At 35.3% G+C, this 23018-nt stretch overlaps 1 protein-coding gene and 1 pseudogene across 1 annotated transcript in view; one reads left to right on the forward strand and one right to left on the reverse strand.

Annotated features, from left to right (window-relative positions):
• DLGAP1 (DLG associated protein 1) overlaps window positions 1-23018 on the reverse strand; it is a 790600-nt gene that overhangs the window by 483620 nt on the left and 283962 nt on the right. The window contains exon 4 of the mRNA XM_039845322.1: window positions 22247-22364. The gene's annotated coding sequence lies outside the window, so the exon portion shown is untranslated. The remainder of the gene's footprint in view (window positions 1-22246; window positions 22365-23018) is intronic.
• LOC120590276 (uncharacterized) lies at window positions 7063-7180 on the forward strand (annotated as a pseudogene).

Here is a 23018-nt window from a genome sequence, read left to right on the forward strand (position 1 = left end):
ATAATGTACATAATATCTATTGATATATCTTAAATTTCAGTGATTCTTTTTCTGTTACTTCAAATCTCCTACTGAGTCTCTTCGGTCATTCTTTCATTTATGTTATTGTACTTTTCAAGTCAAGAATTTCCATTTGGAACTTATTTATAATTTCTCCTTTTATTGATATTTTTTTGAGACATAGTCATCATACCTTTTCTGTAATTCTTTAGACATGATCTCCTTTATTTCATTGAATATATTTATAATGATTGCTTTAAAGTAATTCTCTGCTAAGTCAGTTTTCTGGGAACCTTCAAAAACAGTTTCTATTCCCTGGTTATAGGTGTGTTATGGGCTGAATTGTTTTCTTCTTAAAATTCATGTGTTGAATTCCTAACACTTAGTACTTCAGAATGTGACTATATTTAGAGAGAGGGCCTTTAAAGAGGTAATTAAAGTAAAATGAGGTCATATGGATGTGCCCTCGTCCAATATGACTGGTGTCCTTATAAAAAGCAATTGGGATAGATAGACACACATAGAGGGAAAATCACATAAAGACAGTGAAGGGAGATGACCATCTACAGGTTAAGGAGAGAGGTCTTGAGAGAAACTAACTCTGTTGATACCTTGATCTTGGAACTTCAGGCCTCCAGAATTTTAAGAAAATAAATTGCTGTTGTTTAGCCTAGCAAGCTAACACAGAGTTACACTTTTCTGTTTCTTTACACGTCTTTTAATTTTTGGTGAAAACTTGACATTCTGAATAATAGGTTGTAGCATCTCTCTATCTGACTGCCCTCTTCTCCACTGTTTTTATTGTTTTCTCATTTATGTATATATTTAATGACTTGAAATCTCTTTCCCCCAACCCACAATACATGTATACAATAGCTTCTTGTTTTCTGCTTCAGCCTGGCTACCGAGGGATTTCTCCTGGGACAGCATAAGCCACTTATTGGTCAAAGGTCGTGCTTCTGCTCTGTCAACCAGTTATTTCTTATGAGTTGCATCTGGGTCAACATATATTTTTGTTCAGCAAGTTTCAGGTAAAACTCGTAGTACCAGTGAGGCTTCTGCCCTCTGTTTATTGATCTGTGTGTAGTTAATGGGATGTTTTCAAGTCTGCCACATCTAGCTCTGATTGTTCCCAAATGAGTGCAGCTTACTTAGCACTTGTACCCAGGCCTCCTGACCACCATGATCTCAAGAGGGCTCTTCTTGGCTACCTCTTTCCACTGTTTCTCTCTGTTAAACTTCTGATTGTTCTGCCATTTTGCTTGTTCCTGCTTGTATCATGGAGCTATATGTGCCTTCTTAATTGCTCTCTGCCAAGATTTCATTGCTTTTGACAATGTCCTTAGGTATGGAATTCTCCATGCTCTGTTCCAAATAAAGTCAGCTCCCTCAGGCAGTGCTATAGAGTTCATCATTCTTGAGACCATTCCTTCCCCTGGCAGAACCTCCAAAGCACCACACAAGAGCTGGGGCATAAGAAAATAGCTTCCTTTTCCCAGAGTGATGCCTGCCTCACCAGCAAATGGGGTGGCAGAATGGGCCTCTATCATCTGGCTTGCCTTTTGTTGTGTAGAACCTCAGCCTTACAAGTGGGCTGGAGTGAGATACTAGTCAGGGCACTTGCATTCTCAGTTTGCTTTACCTGGGGTAGAGCTTCTGTCCTACAAATGGGAGTTAAGTGGAAGAAAGGAGTCTTGGATCTCTTAGTCACACTTGCCTGGAATTGAGCTTTTGCAAAATGAGGCTGGATGAAATGAGAGAGTTGGCAGCCTGTACTTTTCAAAGTGAAAGTGTGGCCTCAGACTGGGAGCTCGGGGGAAGAGGGAGCCCAATTTTCTTGGTTGCACTTGCTGCATTAAAGTATCCAGAACATAGGGTAGGAGGGGGAGTCATAGTTGAAAAGCTGCAGATGCTTGCCTTAAAGGAGATTTAGGAGATTTTCTCATTTTCTTGAATGAGTATTTCTTTATTTGCTCTATGTCCTTAGGACAGTTCCCTTTAAATGACTGTTTTGAAGAAATAAGTAATTGCCTGTTGAGAAGAGAATCTGCAGTGATCCTCACTCTTTTATTCTTTTCTTTTATACACACTATAAATGCAAATACAAATAGTGACTCCTTTTGGATAATCTTTTTTTTTTCTTGACATAGATGGTAAATTCTATTTCTTTCATACATGTTTTTTATATATCAATGACCTTTTTTTCAGTATTAAATGATCAAGCCATTAATAATCAGTGCATTATAGGACAGAGGAAAGCTCATACCTTCTCAAATTGGTTTCTATTTAAATAGCATTTTATTGTTTCGCAATGATATTGAAATTATAATAGCATTTTGTGCTCATTGGAAAGTGGCTGGAATGTTCTTATCAATAAGGACATATAGTGAGAATAATTGCCTAAGGGTACACAGTGATTGGTGTCAGAGCTAGAATAGAATCCAGGGTTCCCAACTTCTAACCCTCACTCTTTTCATTAGAAAAAGTACTCTTCAAAAATCTGTTTATTTTATGTCTAGATGAGTAGCTTATCTACCCACAAAGACTTAGATCATTATTAAACTGGAAATTTTCTCTTTTCATATTTTAATCCAATAACAATATGATAAAACTTGTGCTTTTGATAAGATTTCCTGTGAAATGAGACACCATTTGGATATAAATATCCTCACTGGTGAAATTACTTGACATATGCACCTATTCTTTATTTGATACAATGACTGAATTTTAAGTATCTCTTTCAGGTAAAAAAAAAAAGCTACTGACAAAAAAAATCTTTTGGCAGCAGAGGGGGCTTGCTGAATTAATAAAAGCAAATGTTCTGAATTACAGTTCATATTTAACTGAAGGATTCTCTTCAACACAATCACTATCTTGAAAATGAATATTTACCTTGACCGAAAACTAATGAAGATGAATTATAATGCTATTTTTAAGAGACCTTTAAAAACCATCAACTGTTTGAAAAACACCCATAAAATTAAGCCTTTGGTTGTTCATACTATGTTAGCAACTGTTAAAAAGAGCAGTGAGCTGCTACTATATATATCAGAGTGCTCAATTAATTGCTACAAGTCATCAGATGGCATCAATGACTGGTGAAAAGGCTGAAGCTAAAGCCTTCATCACAAAGGAAACAATCTAGACAATACAGGCTCTGTATGTAATCCATGTCATGACAGAATGCCAATATGAAAAGGAGAAGTTCACATCACTCTTCACTTTTTGTAACCATTGTCCACAGCTTAATCTCGAAGTGAATCACTGAGAGATAACTGGTAATTCTAAAATCTGTAGTGTCAGTTGAGCAATGATAGACAGGTCAGAATGAGATCTGTACTCAAAGCAGCTAGGGAGGTCTGAAGATTTCTCCTGACAAAAGAGATAAAAAAAAAAAATGGCAGAGTAATTGGCCACCATTTTTACAGGTTCCGTTTCTTCCATATTCAAAGTACTCAGTTACGCAAGCAAATGTCTCATAACGTCTGCCTGTCTGCCTGCCTTCTCCCCGTTTTTAGCCTCTTTCTTTTTCCCTCCTTCTCTTACCCTATTCCCCAACTCCCTTTGTTTTTCTTTCATTTATTCATTCAACAAATATGTATTGAATGCCTATAATAGGCTGAGCACTTTGGTAGAAACTGGGAATACAGCAGAGAATAAGATAAACATGCTCCCCATTCTCAATGCTCACATTCTTACAGCAATGGCTGGAGAAAGTGCATACAGACAGCCAGTGAGTGAACAAACACAGGACAATTTCAGGTTATGGTGAGTGTTATGAAAGAAGTAAATAGGTTGATGTTAGAATGTGTCTGTAACGGGTATGGTGAGATGGGGCGGAGACTGGGGCACTTTAGTTAGAGCCATTAAGGAAGGCTTTCTTGAAGAGATAAATCTGAGACCTGAGAGTGAGAAGGAATTGACCATGAGAACATTCCAGGTAAAAGAAACAGCGAGTTCAGAATCCCTGAAATTGAAGAAAAGATGGGTAGATTTTAATAGTATATACTCATAATTTGGGAGAGAAACATTCTGGCAGAAACATACCAAAAATAATATCTTAAGTAATGCTAACCTAATATTCCCAAATGATCCTAAGTGCCCAGTGGACAAAGCAGTTAGATATGTTGTTTCTCCTCTTTAATAACGAAGGAAATAAGTGGAGTCACTGGCTGAACAGATTATGACCTAAGAGTTCTGTGAATGACCACAGAATCTCATTAGACATTGCTCTGGGAATACAAAAAGTGAAGGTCACTCTCTCCCTCCCTTGGTGCCTTAGTCTAAGCACAACTTCTTATAGAGATTTTGTGAAAAATACCAACAGAATGCTATATACAAGGCAGATTTCTGACGACAATGTGTAGGATGATTTTGTCCCCCAAACGAATACTACCAACATGTAATATTATTGGAAAAAAAAACCTTTGAATACTGTCTCTAAAAGTAATTATATCTCATAAACTATAAATAACTTAGAATTTTGAATTTTGGTGTGATTGAGGAAAGGAAGGTCACCCATGGTTTGGTCCCCAGATCTACAAACAATGACAGAATAGGGACTCTGGCTCACACGGTCCAAAAAGCTTTTGACTCCAGGCAGAGCCTGGGTCCAGGTTTACACCACCTGCTCATTTTGAAATAATGACCTTGAATTTTCAGACTGTCACTTTACTCAAGAAACATTTTAAAAGCATATACTTGTACCAGGCACCAGGAGACACAAAGACAAGTAAGTGTGTGAGAGGAGGTGACAGATAATTAAATAGATAATCATTATATAATTCAATGCATATATTTGAAATATGCTTAGGTCATCAGGAGAACAGTGAAAGGGCATCTAGCTCAGCCTAGCAGAGGGGCTGTGGGGTGGAAGGGGAAGCCAGAGAAGGCTTCATAAATTGATATCTGAGCTGAATCATAACAGATGCAGAGCAATTGGCTACATTAAAGAAAGGAGCATTCTAGTCATTAGGAACAGGCTAGTCTCAAATTGTGTTGCAATGGATTGAGGAGACTTAGACAATATTAGCAAAAGACCCAGGCCCCGTATCTAGCTGTGTAGAAATAGGGCTGGAAATGGAGATTAAGGAGGCAGGTCTACAAGGAAGTATAATAATCCTAGGAAGCCTGAGCTATGTGGCTCTAAAAAAAAAAAAGAATTGACAATTCTAATAATAATGACCATGAACTTAAATCACAAGGAAAACAGAGACACTGAAGAAACTAGATACAAGTCGACAAAACAGTGAGACTAGGTATGGAGTAATTTATTTCTTGGTCAGAGATTTACTGCTGTTTATGACTTGGTCTGTGGCCAAGCATTTGTCCCAAAGTCGGAGCCTGGAGCTGGGTCACATATGAAAGCTACAACCTGTACAGGGTCAGAGTTACTGGAGCCACAAAAACCTGGAACCACAGAGACCAAGGGACAAAGCAGCAGCAAAGAAGGAAATAAGGGCACAAGCCAGAGGCCGAAAGACTTGATGAGTGAGGCAGTTTTCTGACCTAGTTCAGACTTTCCCTTTAGTTTCCTGTGTGGCAGGAATCAATCCCAGCACAGCTGGGTCGGGCTTCTAGACGGAAGCCTGCAATTAGAAGCACCTGGTCAAGATAATGCACAGAACAGGGACACAGCTGTAGCTTTTTGTAAGTGAACCCTCTCATGGGTGAGAGTGGGAAGTCATATTAACAAATAAATAAAAGCCATTGCAAAGATGGATATAGCGGATCTCTCTACCATTATTAAACACTTTGTCTCTGAGCTGACTTTGTACTGCCTTTAAGTGCAGTCATTGTGATAGGAATCTCAGCTGTGCACAAACTCATTTGCTCGTGATTGCAGAGACAACTTCTATGATCACATCTCTCTGTAAAATACAAAGCTCATAAAAGAGCCATCCCAAGATTAACCTGTTAAATTGTGTGCACAAATACATAAAATACTTGCATATTTTTAAACATCCTCATATCTATTTGTTTTGATTATACAGTTGTCTAAATGTAATATATGTATGTGTGTATATTTGTATATATTTACATTTATATATCTTTACATTTGTACATATATAAATATATACATGTACATTATAAATATATAGCTTATTTGTCTCTCTCTATATTTAGCCATGCATTTATAGTTCTAAAAACACAGAGATGCCTTTCTTCTTGAAAGATACTTTTAAGATATATAAGCTGCTTAAAACCACAAAATGGCTTTTTCTCTGACCTGCCACAAGCCTATTGTGCAACCTCACAGTGGCAAGCCGTTACTCTAAAGGTGGTTACATGTGGTGCTGAACGATTTTTTATTCTTAAATCATAGAAACCCAAATAGATAGATATCAAATAAACTTTTCAAAGGCAACCTCTAAAAAGGATAAAACCTCTACAGAGAGCTGTGCCAGATTAACATAACCTTCTCCCCCACATAGCAAAAGGTAGTATAACAGTATGTCCATAAGATGAGTTTGCTTCACTTGATTTTTCTGTATATTTACAGCAGTAACCTTTTAGTTCTACTTTAAGGGCAAAGATTTGCCTAATGATACTTTTGTATTCTTAGTTATTTGACCCAGAACTGTAATATCAGTTGAAATTTCTAAGAACAATTATGTCCTTTCAGAAGAGAAACTAGAAAAAATCATCTGAGTCAAATATATAAACAAGATGAAAATTCTTATCACCAACATGGGCTACCATGCATCTTCAATATAATTCAAAAGCTACGCTCCCACCTACATTCACTCTTCACAAAGTAGGATGTGGTTTAATAGCTGAGAAAATAGATTAGCACCAAATAATACATTTTAAAACAATAAATGTCTAAAAGAAAAAAAACTAATCTCTTCTTCCCGCCATATCACGGTGTTGACTATTAACACTCTTCATGTAATCATGGGTAAAATTTTACTGCAGAAATGGAGGGTTAGAGAAGAGTAAAAGAGGGCAGAGGAAAAGTAAGCAAAAGGGAGAGCTCAGATCAGAGGAATGACAGTAAAGGAAACATGAGGAAACATTTATTTAGTTGATTCATTGATGAAACAAAAAATGTCAATTGATGTCTACGGCCATGCACCCTGAACAAGCCCGATCCCATCTGATCTTGGAAGCTAAGCAGGGTCGGGCCTGGTTAGTACTTGGATGGCAGACCACCTAGGAAGAGCGGGTACTGTAGGCATAAAAAATAAAAAAAAAAAAGATTGTAAGCTGACAAGGTCCTTGCAATCTGTGAGGTCAACCAAGGGTTGCCTCGCCTAAAAAATTAAAAAAAAAAAAATCAATTGATATCAAGGAGCACAATTAGTATTGCCAAACTAGTGTACTCATTAAGCAATCACACTGATAATAGTTTTTCAGAAAAAAAATTATCTGAAGCATAATTGAGTACAAGTGTGAGGATCACATATTTACTATAAAATAGGAAAACAGATATTAAAATCCTATTTTAATACAAACAAACAAACTCATAGACATAGACAACAGAAGGTGGTTGGTTACCAGAGGGAAAGGGGTGGGAGGAGGATGAAAAGGGTAAAGGGGGTCCAAGTCATGGTAACAGCGGAGACTAGATGTTAGGTGGAGCATATAACGCAATATGTAGATGATGTATTATAGAATTGGAAACTTGAAACTTATTCAATGTTATTAACCAATGTCGCCCTCGTAAACTTAATAAAAACATCTCATTTTATTGTTAATTTCTTTTCTGACATAATAGTAAATTAAAATCTCCGAAAATAAGACCTGAAATAGGAGATTTTAAAGATACCTATCTTAGTACGGCAAAGCAAATAACATTACTTAAAAGTTTGCATATGTAATTTATTGGCTTTCAATTAATTTAAATCATCTGATCACAGTGGAAAAAAATCTAGAAAATTCATTTGATATGGTTCAAGACTCTATAAAATAGATTCACATCAAAAGAAATCACTGAATACAATAGTCCACAGCAAGACTGAGTTTTTAAAGCATTTTGAGCTTGAGTAAACATTATTTTTAATGGAACTCTTTCTTCCTTTGTAAGCTACATAATATTTTCCCCAAGGACACCACTAAGTTCTATAATAGCATTCTATGTCACTAGAGGCAATTGTGTATCTCCTGCAACTGCTGATTTCACATGTGAAAATATGATTATACTACTTACAATATCCTTATGCTAGTCAAATGAGTGGAGAAGAAAGTCTCCAGCAAATAGAAAGTCATGACAGATAGAAACAACAGAAATGGCTGAGTCCTTACAAAGATAAGCTGATCCTTAAAAGGTAACGTTAGCACAGAGAGGTAGGAGAATAGAACATGATATCAGCAAAAATCCAAGTTAATTCACAAAAGGTCCAAGACCAGACACATTTACTAAAAGGAAGGTAAAATATATGTGTAAGATCATTCAGGATCAATGTTTAAGCTAGAAACAAATCTAAGATCTCTTGACTTTCAGTATGACATTTTGGACCACAGAAGATTATGGTACTCTGACAACCCAACTGAATTGGTAACTGGTGGGAAAAATTGGAAATTAAGTCTTTTTACTTGTAGTTTTTCCAAAATTCTTGCAAAGTTTCTATCTAAAGGTTGTTCTCATCATTCTAGAATAAATTAAAGGTAAATTCATAACAAAGAGATCATAGAGTGTACAGAAGCTTTTTTGGCTTGGTCGAGTAGGGAATGGAGAGCAGAACTGCAGTCTAAGGCTATCCTTCAGCATAATTGTGGTATCCAAACCTAATTAATAAAATTACAATAGAAGGGCTACAGAAACATGGCAGCTAAATTACTACTCGTTGCATGCAGCACAAGAAAAAAAGATGTCCCTTTGATAAGTTCCACAGAAAGAAAAACTAGCCATGGTATTTGGAGATGAAGAAAGGAAGAGTTCTTAAAGTTTCTGAATGTTTAAGAGGAATCCATAAAGACCTTGTGATCGTAAAATTAAAGTATTAATACATATATCATGGGTTGGGCAAACATGCAGCTGACAGGAAAAGTACTACTTATGGTAAATAACATCTCAGACTTCTGTCTCTCTTTTGGTTTATAAATATTGTACTGGGCCATGTTGGTCAACTCATCTACTTCTCACTAATCATGAAGAAAGGGGTAGGAAATATGGTTCATCCTTCAATGAAGAGTTGTCAGGTACACTGGTCCATCATTTTCACAGTCCAGTCTGCATTCTCACAGACACACAGTTCTCCATGACTATAAAAAATGCTGTAGACTTCCCTGAGACAGCTGTCAAATGGGAAGGCCAAGAAAGATATATGGGAAGTGGACTATTTTATATTGCCTCTGACCACTCTACCCACCTGAACATTCCACCTGATGTCAAACCAACTTTGGCAATGGCTTACATAGGAGTGTCAGGACTATGGGACTCAGTTTGCAGCAATTCCATGAAAAGCTGTGATTCCTAAGGCAAATAATTTCTCCTTTCTAAAACAGAGATTTGAAGAAATTATTATATAAGAATCTATAAAATAATTATTCAAAGTCTTAAATTATTATTTCTAATAATTAATAATACAACATAATCAGTAATGTCCTGAACTATTTATTACATAACTGAATAGGACATTCTGGACACTATTTAGAGCAAGCTAACCAGATGCCTTATTATATTTTTTTGGAAAAGCTTAATCACACAATCATCGACTGCTTTTCTACCATATCCAAACCTTCTCAAACACTGTGATTTTAACTATTGAGTCCATTCAATTTCATTACAAGAACATCAAACAAACAGTTTTTTTTTCTCCCTGTTGGTCTTTCAGGTTGATTTTAAAGTCCCATGTAATCTAAATAAAAAACAACAAAAAATCTTCTCAGTTATATAAACAGGACACTATTTTCTATTTTCCAGACTTTCTGAATGATTCAATTCCAGAGGCATCACTGATAAAAATACATGTACATCACCTTGAATGAAGAAGAAAAGAGACATTGTACACAGACAGTACCTGGAATAATAATTATTCAATGATATGTGATTTATTAGTAAATGAATGCATAAGTGGTATCCACAAAATTGGGTAAAGATCTCAATGATATTTTAATGTGCATTAATATTTCTTACCATTTCGACATTTATAATTTTAGATGATTCATTTATTTGGTATTTATTTATTGAGCACCTACTCTTTAGATATTAGAAAAACAGTGAATAAGACAGATTCAGTCCTTGACCTTGAAGTTCACATTCCAGTAGAAAGGGCAGTTACTACCTCTGCACATGTGCACACACGCACAACATAGAGGTGAACAATGAGAGAACTGCACATTGTGATGTGTCATAACTATCAAAAACAGAGCTGAGGTAGGCATTAAAGGGTGGTCAGGAAAGGCTACTATGACATTGGAGGCAGAGAAAAGACTGAAAAGTGTTTGAGTAAGAAGAGTAGCAAGAAGCTGGCTTTTTGCAAAAACTGCAAAGAATTCATTTACCTTGTTTGATAAGGAAGTAGCATGGGAAATGTAGGAAGGATCATGAGAAAGGGTGGTTAGACAGCAGGGGCTACATGAAGAAAGATTTACTGAAAATAATCTTCATGCCAATCTTATTTGCATCCAATTCTATTAAAAATCAGTCACAACATATATGATATTAATAAATTATGACTTTAAATGATCATAATTACTGTCCTTTTTCAGAAATATATTATGCGATTATGTCATTTGTATAGGGCAATCACTGATATTCAGACTTTCCAAAGAAATAAAGATCATTACTGTGCCCAGATTATTATCTTTAGGAAAAAGCATGGTGTATGTGTGTGTGTGTGTGTGTGTGTGTGTGTGTGTGTGTGTGTGTGTGTGTGTGAAAGAGAAAGGGGAAAAGGAGAGAGAGAGAAATTACTTATTAACAATTATGAGAAGAAAATCAATCCATGTGTTGGCTCTTCATGTTTATGTTAAATCTACCATGATCATTTTATTCTACAAAATGAATGAAAGGAGAAATAATGAGATTTAAAACATATAAAAAGCTGCAATACTTAAGAGAGCAGAGATTGTTAAGTGTTTTCTCAAAGGGCCAGAGAATATTTCAGGCTTTGTGGACCATATAGTTTCTGTTACAACTACCTAGCTCTGCTTTTCTGGTACAAAAGCAGCCACAGACAATACATAAAAGATCATGTGTGGCTGTGCTTTTGTAAACCTTTATTTATACTACCAGGAGATGGGCTAGATTTAGTCAATGGGACGAAGTTTTCTGATTCTTGCTTTAGAGGATTAGGGGTCAATGCAAAATAATATCTTAAAGAAGAACTCCTAAGTACCAAGCAGAGCCCTAAAATGTGGGCATGAACAAGACCCAGAAAAGAGCGACAAGAGACCCTGCTGGATTGGATTGGCTAGGTATTCTAATATTTTACTAGCCAAAGGAACAAAGACATGTAATAGTGTAAAAAATTCTATTAACTGTTGACTCTATAAAACTATTGACTCTATAAAAATGTTAGAGGACCATTTGTCGAAGCTCATTTTTAAAATGTGTGTGAACACTGGCACTAAGTAGAAAGTTGGCACAGATGATCCTGAAGTTCCCATCCAACTCTAAAATTCCAAAAGTTAAATTATAATACAATTACTAATATCTGGCAGAATTTCAAAAGCAGTTGAAAGAGTGTTTTATTACTTCTTTTTTTTAGCTTAACATTTTTGCAAATTTTAGAATGCTAATTCTTGAAGTTTGGCAGCTTGAACAATAATTGACTATTTCCTAGTCACTTTGCAATTGCTTTCTTTTAATTGAGGATGCATTGGTACAGCATGTAACATTTGAAAATTAAAAATGGATGCTTTAGACAAATCATTTTTTTTCATTGAAATGAGTCAATCACCACTAAATAATTTTTATACATCAGTCTGTAAATACTTTTGACTAGACCTCATACAGTATAATCATTAAGTATACATTCACTGATCACCTATAAGAGTCTAAATTCATGTCTGATGTATACTAGGGTATAAAATTCTTATTAGTTGAGTGAATGAACATAGACTCAGAACCATGGTGCCTGGGTTCAAATTCCAGCTCTGCCACTTACTAGATGTGTAACCTTGGGGAAATTAACCTTCTGTGCCTTCCTTGCTCATTGGTAAAATGGGGCAAAAAAATAATACCTACTCCATAGGGTATTTTGAGAATAAAATTATATATATTATCTGTAAAGTACATGATATAGTGCCTGTTACATAGTCAACTTTCAATAAAAGTTGATAATATTATCTCCACCTCTATTTTCATTCAAAAAAGTACAAAAGTTACCTAGTATGTAAACATCTAGGGCAGAAATGGCCTTCCAAAGAGACTGGTGTTATACTAATTTCTGGCAAAATTATACTCACTTAAAATCCTACTCTAAAGTATCTTGCATTCAAAATGAAATGAGGAAAACAACATAAAATGAAGAACTATTAAGATAAATAAATCAAGTACTTTTATTTTCCATGTACACTTTGCTAAGTATTAAGGGGGACACAAAAGCATGAAAAAGATAATTCCTGTTATCTAAGAGTTTTAAATCTTTCTAATAAAACAAAATATATAAGCAGATAAAAGTAGTTGATGTACTCATTACATATTTATTGAGTATTTACTAGGTCAACAGACACTGGTAACACAAAGAGGATCCAGATGAAATCTAGACAAGCAAGTCACATAACTCTGTCTCAACAAGATTTTGTGCAAATTGAACGTGAATCAACGTGCAGCATGACAGGTTCTCAGGACAATATAGGCTCTTGAGGTATGAAGGAGAGATTTACTCCTTCTTCGGAAAGGTGACTGTCTAGAAAAAGATTTGTGAGATAGAGAAATTCGGTAATACTGTCTCATGCAAAAAGAACAGTACTTGTTATAAGGCAAGGGTTCCTGGCCGAGCTCATGAAAGGAAAGAGAACAGGGGGTACAAAGACCACCCCAGATTCTAATCCTGCTAATCCAGTTACCATCTGATCACATTTGTCCCTATCCCCAGTTTAAAAATCTTGAATGAACTTTTGTCCATTGGGTGAGTTTACCCAGGAGTAAACTCTATCTCCTGGAGTCTAGTCATCATTGTCCTTTTAATATGACCACAGAAGATACTATGCAACAACAGTTCAGGGCTCAAGTTTTGGAGACGGACTTTTCTTCTTAGTTTCTGTGACCTCTGATAAGTTATTCGAACTCTCTAAAGATCAATTTTCTCATTTTCAGTGTAGAAATAACTCCTTAAAATTAGTTATAGGAATTTAATGAAATAGCACACTTAGCATAGTGTCTGGTACATAAGGACTCAGCAAATACAAACTATTAAAAACATATCAGAAATGGTATTTTGAGGAGGTTAATCTAAGGATAATTTGCAAAATAGAATTCTAGAATGAGGTTAGCCTATGGTACAAACATTGATAAGGGTGCTACCACAGCAACTGAGGTGTGAGGCGGTGAGGGCCTGAACGAGGAGGATGGTCTAGAGGATGTTAGAAAGAAGGGTTTGAAAGTACTGGGGGAAAAAACAACCAAGACTGAGTGAGGGGCTGGTTAAGAAGGAAGAGGATGAGGGAAAAGTCAAAGATGAACCAGAGATTTTGACTGAGATAATGGTGATCCTATTTTTAAAAAATGGAGACAGACAGGTAAGTTAGGATGACTGAATTTATAATTTCAGAACTTATAATTATACAAACATAACATAGATGCTAGATTTGAAAGAAATTGATAAATTTAGAATTGTGACATGACCATATTAATTCAACTTGCTAGTCTAAATCTTAGAACTTTCTTTTTAGCCTTTATTACAACAGATATCCCTGTTCTCCTGGTTCTTTTTGAAACCTACTTAAAGGTTCTTTCTGACTAACTTTAGTCAGCCTTCTCTAGGCTTCAACCTTAGGCTCAGTGTCTGTCTTTTTGAGCTTGTATCATTCATTTGCAGCAAGACTCTTACTAAGTCACTTTAGAGACAACCACCCACCTTCCACAACTGATCGCTCTTGATATCTGATTAAGGTCTTCATCCCCCACCAGTCCGTATCTGATCATTCTGATCTGCCTTCAGCAAGATACTGTCAGGTTTGTTTAACTAGAATCCCCTCTTACTCTTGATGTTCCCCTCTTACTCTTGATGTTTCCACCCACTGACCCCCATCCTGCTCCTTGGCTATTTGGAATTGAAACCAGTTGTATATTGAGGTCACATTTTCCCTATTGCAATAGTCCTGAATAAAATCTATTTTTTAAATGCTTATACTGTCCAGTTCTGGTTTTCTTTGAACTTCCCAGCTAATTCCTCCTTCCTCTCCTGCCCCTAAATGAAAGGCCTTCCCTGGAACTCAATCCATAATTTTTCTGATAACTCTCTTCCTGGGGTGGGAGGCTAGGGGTCAAGGTTCATCTAAATGTTAAAATAGTATTTTGAATTTAGATGAACTCAGGCCCCCAGCTTATCTGTCCAAGGCACCTTTCTCCATATTCTAACTATGTACATTTTTCCATATCTAGAAATAGGTTTGAGTTAAACATAATGATAATGATAATGAAAATATCAAGAAAGAAGCAGTAATTTAAAAGTCAAAGAAGAGATAAATTATTCAAGCTTTTAATACGAATGCATATGTTCTTTACCAGTTACTTCCCTTAAATAAAAATGGATCAAATGTGTGAAACCTTCCTTGTGTTCCTCATGAAATACTTTCATATGTGTAACATTTAGCATTTTGATCCTCAAAGGAGATTAAAATATATGCCCAATTAAGCCCCACTATAAGTTTCAGTTAGAAACATTTGAGTTCCTTATTACTTAAGATCCAGGAAGTCTTTAATTAGGAAAGCTGCCTTGCCAGAAAATCTTTTTTTTTTTTCCCTCTCAGGGAACATAATTAAAGAGGGCAATAATGCTGAGAGCATGTGTATTTGCCAAAGGCAAAACACTGTATTTATCAACATACACAATATCTTCATGGAGAAGAGAAAATATCTCAGCTGTTCTACAGTGCATCTTCCATGAATATATATTACACTCAACACCAATACCACCACTACAAACAAAATTCAAGCAATAACAACAACAAATGTACATGGAAATTGAATAGTGTGGCCAGGAACCAAAACACTGAAAACATTAGAAGAACATAATATCTGATCTCCATACCCTCTCTGACTGTAATCATTGAACTAGTTGGGCATTAATGAAACTTCATTCAATAAATTCATTCAAATTTAGCAAAGTTGGGGGGCAAAGAGATTTCATAGATGATTCCCAGGTTTCTAATTTAAGTAATGGGGTGTGTGGGTATTGGTGACATAGATGGAGACAGAGAACAGCAGAGGAGGAAGGAGCAGATGGAAGGGGGCATTTATGAGTTCAGTTTTGGAAATGATGAGTTTGATGTGACCATGAAACACCAGTGGGTGTCTTATTTAATACATGGGTCCTAAATATGATTAATAATTCAGGTCTGAGTTATTAAAGGAAATTAAGTTAAGGTTATAGCTCAAACTATGTCATTCTTGCTTTTCTCTTGCTATTTAAACACTTAGCAATTATTTAGATCTACTTTTAATTTATGGTTTAAATTGTTTTCTTCTAAGTCTAGCTTCATAGGTTGCATAACACTGCAATGGGTTAATCTCAAATTGGCAACATCTTTGTGTCAAAATATAATCTAATAAATCAGATTTAATCTCTAGCCCTTTCTTCTGATATATAAGTTTAAATTATATCTTTAAGACCAGCTCTTTGCTTTCCACCTGTAAGACAACCAATATGGACCGACAATGTTGTAGTAGAGTGGCAGACTATCTGGGTTTGTGCCCTGCTCTGCCACATACTAGCTCCATGTTCTTTGAAAAGTTATTCAGCTTTCTTTTCCATACTCCAGATTCTTCATCTGTGAAATGGAGAGTACATTTCAGAATTGATTTATGGCTTAGTAAATCATTTAAAAACATTGTACATACACTGGTATTCTCCAATTATTGAAGAAGTCTACACATGACCACTGAATGAAGCTTGTTAGTGTGTTGTTCATATCCTCTGTATCTTCAATGAATTTTTTGTGAGCTTCCTCTATAACTGAGAAAAGTATTTTGGAATCTGTTACTATGATGGTAGAGTTGACGATTTCTCCCAGTAGTTGTATAAAATTTTCTCACAGATTATAGTAAGGATGAAGTGAGGTAACTTAGGTAAAGTGCTTAAAACAATGGCTGATGAAGGGAAGCAGAAGATGCCACTCCCAAATATGTCACTTTGGTATAAGGATTATTTTGAGCCAAAGGGACTTGAAAAACAGCAGGTACAAGACAACATATTAAATAAATCTGTGCGCTTTTCACCTGTTAATCTGAGCAGCCAAAGACTTTAAGAGGGTAAACATAAAATTATACCTCTCCTACACTGGCACATTCCTAAATATTTAATACATGCTTGCTATTATGTTTGCAATCATAAATAAATACCAACGAGGGCCTCAAATCTTTGAAATGCCAGAGACATAGGCACTGTGTATCATTACAATAATTTTGTCAAATACGTACCATTTTCATTTATAATTTCCAGAATATATTGAGATGGTAAAGAATCCCAGCATTAATGCTGGTTGTTTAAAATGGTATCATCTTTTCCCTAAACTTAGCTTGTATATAAATAAGGTAGATTAGCTGAGAATTTCTAGCATATGATGGGAATACTGAAATCACAAAATAAACTCAGCCAACATGCCTTTCCTCCTTTTCTTTTTCCCTTACAATTCTCGTCAAGCTGCATTTTCTTATTACCTAATAAATGTTGTCCTTGAGTATTTTAACAATGTCAAGAAATACTCAAAAAATGTAAGTTGTAATAAACACTATTACGCCATTTATAAAGAAGTTATTTTATCATACGACAAAAATATTTGTTTCTTTCAGAGAGTACTTAATAGGTCACTTCATAAAAAATGCCAATTTTAGTACTAATTGGTCTATGTAGAAATAAGTATGCTACTGTGAGAGACTGGATTGTCTAAGTAAACAATATCACCACTATCACCACCACCGCCACACATTGTGTGTGTGTGTGTGTGTGCGTGTGTGTGTGTGTGTGTGTGTGTGTGGGGCTGGAAACAACCTCGTCAGTCTGATTTTCATCTTGACGGTGATATGTCTCGGAGCCATGACAAATATACATATTATTTGCAATTAGATTTTAGTTATCTTACAGATGTCTGAAATAATCAACACACTCAAACAGTCCCACTAGTTCTTAGCTCCTAAATTATTTTTGACATAAAAAGTATTGAGGAGTAGTAAGCTTTACCTCAAAAAACATTAAATTTCAGAGGATTTATAAAATATTGAAATAAAAAAACCCAATAGGATTAAATCCTCTGCTAAAATTGATGAAATATTCCCCCACCCTTTATTGATCTACTTCTGTTAAGCAGGCTAGCTCTGAATTTCTGCTGAGAAGGTACTGGGGTTAACCAATATCAAAGTGACAATTTAACCTCAAAAACGCATAAAAAGAACAGAAAAAAATCAATATTTGTAGGAATCCTGTAGTAAATGAATCATCTATTTACCACAATTTGATTTCTTGCCTCTGAATATAAGGCTACATTAGGCAAATTGGCTATAAAAATAATTTTTTAGAGGACAAGAAAGAAATACCTTTGAACTTACTAGATTCATACACAAAGAGTATATGAACATTTATTCAGGCTAAACCTGTTTTGAAGAATCTTCATTTTAATTTCTGCCCAAACTACATCTAGAAAACAAGACAGAAGACAGAATGTACTTTGCAAACTTTATGCTTTCACACTGCACGATTCACTCTCGAAGAAAAGGGACTTGCTTGCTCTGTGTAATCATTGGTAATAAAGAGAAACAAATAGCCTGTCTAGATGAAAAAATTATGTTAAATGTTCCCATTAGTCTTACATGTTTCAGATGACTAAATTAAGATGCATTTTCTAAACTGTTCATCTTTTAGAGTGTCAAATAAAAATTTCTTAGTCTTGTAGAATTATATTGGTGAAGAAGAATATAATCTCCATTAACCTCTAAAATTGTGGTTTGGTTTCTGGCCAGCTTAGAGGAATGTACAAGTCTTTAGAACTAAATATGTTCAGCATATAAACATATAAATGCTAGATCTATTTTAGATTATCTCTAGTCCTTAAAGCAACCTTGTAGGTAACTATAACCCTGTCCCCACCCTTACTTTACAAATGAAGATACATAGAGCGGTTCAGTAAATTCTCCAAGCTCACACTATGAATAGTGAGAGTTAGGTTTTAAACTAGATCTTTTGTATTCAAAACTTCTCTTCCAACTCTATTGTCAAATACATGCCATTCGTTGATGGTTTTACACACACATACTTTCGTGCCTGATATTAAGTAGTATTTTATATAATATGCGTCCTGAGATTGCAAGTTAAGGCACTAAAATGAATCTGTGGAAACATTTATCCCAAATTCTTTTATTTATAATAGAAGTAAGTGAGGCCTAAGGACTCAGCTAAGGACATACATAAAAGTAATAAAATTGGAACTAGAATTTTTCTTTTAAGCTTAACATTAAAGATACTATAATGTGACATAAAATTTAAAATTTTCTACTGTTAAAGTAAATTATGAAATAAATTTTTAATAATAAATTTTTAAGATTTTATCATCCATTATTTATGCCAATACATAAATGTAATAAGCTTTTCCAGGGGTGAATTTTGAAGTTGATGCCTCCATAGAACACATAACAGAAAAAATATGTGGGAACTTGGTTTAAAAACATACAGAATAGATTTCACACTGAGCTCTAAAAGTAGGCATTGAGCCCAATTTCTGGAATAAATCAAAGAGTAGGCAGAAAACAGACAGCAGGAACAGTTATTTTAGCAAGAAAAGTAGGATAAATTTACCAAGCCAATCATGGGATGATGTATGCAAATAAAAGATGCAGAAAGAAAATGTGCAACATTGATATGTGAACACATTTGAATGCAGGAAAGCAAAAAAACAGAAAGTACAATTGTCCTAAATGTGAATAAACATTCCAATTATGCTGCAGCTGCAAAATTTAAACTCAAGGAAGAGACGTTTGCAAAGGAATTTATTAAATAGATATGATTTCCTGGTTTCACATACCCAGTGGCTCTTTTATAAAGTAAAATGTACGATCTGTCTTGATATAAATGACATTTCCCCCATTGTACCAAATAGCAGAAATTCCCTTGTGAAAGACTTTACTTATTAAAGAGTACAATACTCTTGCTAATCAGATGCTCAGGCTCTGAATTACAGTTATTCCATCTAATAAAATGTCTTATACATTGAGTATGGCCTTATTAAACAATAAGGAGGTTTTTATGTGAAGGAAATTAGTCTTTCTTCAATGGCATATGCAAAGCAGTTTTTATGTAAGGAGTCAAGTTTCCTGCTGAAACCAACCCTTGGTTGCCAAACCTGTCCACCTGTCTTCCCTCCTTTTCTTCCTCCCCCGTCCCTTCCTTCCATTCATCCATCCATCCATCCATCCATCCATCCATCCATCCATCCATCCATCCAACAAATATTTATGGATCTACAAAGTCTATAACACAGCAGGGGACATAAAATGTATCAAAAAGCTTACTATTGGGGATTTTATGATATTAAGATGATATTTGACCAGAAGACTCAAACCTTATCCTTAACCTAGTACACTTTCCACAATGGTGATGTTGGCAAGTGAGCTCTTTTATTGCAATCAGTCTTTGACTCAAATTGCAACATAGAACTTGTAGTAACAGCCTGGATCATTCGTTTTACACAGAGCTTCTCAAAGTAAGGTCTCTGTACCACCACCAGCAGCATTACCCAGGAACTTGTTAGAAATGCCTCATCCCAGACCAATCTATATTTGAGAACCAAAATGCATCAAAATCACTTGGAAGACTTGATACAGATCACAGAATTTGCTTTACTAGACAGTGGTCCAGACCACTGGTGAGTCAAGTCAGGGAATAAGAATAAGTCTGAAAACAGAGTAGCAGATTTTAAATGTTTGTTCAGAAGTTTGGACAATGATAAATTGGTAAATCAGTATATATTTTCTGAGCAAAGATCAAACATGATCGGAACTTTTATTTCTCAAGACTTTAAAGGTGAATGAGACCACAGAGGCAACTGCATTGTCCAGGTGAGAAGATACAATTTATTTACTCTTTCTTTGATCATTCAGGAATTTGTCATACCTCAGATTAACTGGGACTGTTCACTCAGTTTGTATTCTGTGCTCAGGATTTGTGGTTTGTTCTAAGAGATACTCTCCACTGTCAGTGATTCTCTTCATCCCATAGTTTGATTCTGTCTCCCCAACTGCCACTACTTTTCTGGTTTCCCTGCCCTGACTCTTTCTGCTGTTCTTTCTCCTTCCCCTGGCCATTTTCATTTCTTTCAGTAGGTATTTGCATGCTAATGAACATTCTTTAATATTTAAATGTTATTTGTTTTGATAGCTGCTCCTTACAGAGTTCACCAATTACATTCCTCCTCTGAACATATGATCTTCTGGATCACAACACAACCAAAACCTTTATCTGACTTAATTTTAATCTGTTAAAAGTCTTTATGTCAGAAAACTGACAAAAAACCCTAATTCACTTAAATGTGATAAATCTATTTTGCTGGCTGACCATATCAAATTATGCTCTGACAAGCAAATTTAAGTCACACATTTCACACAAATAATGACACTGCTAACTGGTTGTTTCTAAATAGGAAAGATAATAATTATATGTTTTTGTATCCATAAATGCTTTCTTGCGGATAAAACAATATACAGTGAATAAGTATAATGAAATATTGTTACATTATCTCTAATTATTCCAACATTTTGGTCATACATCAAATATTATTATTTAATATCTCAAATGTACAGGTGAACCAAGATGTACTTCTCACTCTGAAATGTACTGATGAAGAAGTTAGTTTTGAAACAGAGTTCACTCTGGTTCTATGACACTTGGATATGATCCTTTAATGCCTTTAAAACACAAAACATTTTCTTCTTGGGGATAGTTCATCAGGAGCAAAATGTGATTTACTTTATGATTTAGAGTAAAATAAAAGGAATGATAAAAGATGCCTTTGGATCCCTGCACCATGCCCCCTTTGCTCACCTCTGATTTCAGTCATAGTTGCATAGACAGACCATTCTGTGCCAGCATGGTTCCCCTGGACTTTATAGTGTCTACCTCCTGTGACAACTGAGTATCTTTCTGCCTTCTGACTCATGTAGTGCCAGCAGAGCCCAGAATGTGGGGCCATTAGGAGCCCAGGGAGCAATCCACAATCAAGGAGAAAAGCCAGTGGATAAACCTCTTGCTGAACATGCTTCAGGCAGAAATTTTGGGAGGTTCCTTTATGCTCTCAGGGGTCCCAAAGGAATAAAATTCCCCTGGTCCATAGTGGACTCATTCATCCCTGCTGTCTAACTCTTGAACCGTGGGCTCAGGGCCCCAGCAAACTACCATGCATACATCATATCTTCATATAAGCAATCCAAACAAAGATGCTAGCTTATCGAAATACTCAGTATTATCATTCCCTTTTGATTTGACTCTACATATATAGTATTTCTGATTTGTACATTACTAAGACCTTTCTTTTTTGCTTCTCAAAACTACATAATGAGATGAAAGGAGCAGAGATCATAGCATCACCTCAAGTATTTCCATTACCTTTCTTAGCACATGTAAATTATGTTGAGCATGTGTATGCTGATAAATTAACATTTGTACAACACTCTAAAAAAAATATGGAATCTGATACTATGCCACCTGCTTTCATAATTCCAAGCTTAACCTAAAGTACAATAGTTTGGTCCACAATCATGAAAATAGTATTTGCTTGATCTACCACTCCAGATTAATAAGAATGAAAATTAAATATATAAAATACATCTTGTCCAGATTCTATACAGGCAACCAGAAAGTTAAAATCAGTCTTTAGGCTCAGCAGCCTATTAATATATCTGGAATTATAAGCCAAAAGTATTTATATTCAAATATACCATGCTATCAAGAAAGGAAAAAAAAAGAAAAAGAGAAAGAAAGGAGAAGAGAGGAGAGGAGAGGAGGAAGGAAGGCAGGAAGGAAGGAAGGCAGGAAGGAAAGGAAGGAAGGAAGGAAGGAAGGAAAGAAGGAAGAGATTATTTCACATAGGATGGTTGAAGATGAAGCCGTAGGGATGTGTTATATAATAGGAAAGGAGATTGTTTTACCTTTGATGATCAATTCTCCATTTTTCTTGCTTCTAAGTAAGGAGAAGATCCAAACTATGCAGTTTTTCTTTTTTTTTTTAAACCCAATATTACTCGTGGCATGTGATGCTCAACTGTTCTGAAACAACAAAATGCAATAATTAGATGCAATAACTAGCTTGAAACAGAAAGATACTTAAGAAGATCTCATAGGAACTACTCTGACAGCCATTAAATTCAATAATCTGAGAAGTTTCACAGAAGATTTACATGGCCGTGTTCTTGCATGATGTTACACTTTGTATTTTATGCTTTCAAGAAAACAAAATCAACCATAAAAATGTAACTGTAATAAATAGATTTGATATTCTAAAATCTACTTTTTTACTATTAACAATTATATCCTCTTTAATCCATTTCCTGTTTGCCCTGAGAATACCCTCTGGCGGCGCTTGCAGCTGCAGCGTTTACCCCAAGATAACTCATGGATTACAGTCCTAAATTTACCCCCAAAATATGCCACAAAATAGCTCACTTTTATTATTATTTTCACATCCCTCTAGTATATCCATAGTCTTTGGAAACAAATGACATCATTCTATTTATACCATTCTGTTTTTAGTAGTGGTATTTCCTATTACAAAATATAGTAATCTTGATCACTGAAAATGTCAAATCCTAGAAAATGTAGCATTCTATGAGTAATGTTAAATTGATGTCAGCAGCTAGCTACATTTTTTTCCTAAAAAGGAAAGGGGTTAAAAAGCAATAAAATTCAAGCATTAATCACTTG

The sequence above is a fragment of the Pteropus medius genome, unplaced genomic scaffold, assembly GCF_902729225.1.
Source record: "Pteropus medius unplaced genomic scaffold, Ma_sr-lr_union100, whole genome shotgun sequence".
In the NCBI taxonomy this organism is placed as follows: Eukaryota; Metazoa; Chordata; class Mammalia; order Chiroptera; family Pteropodidae; genus Pteropus; species Pteropus medius.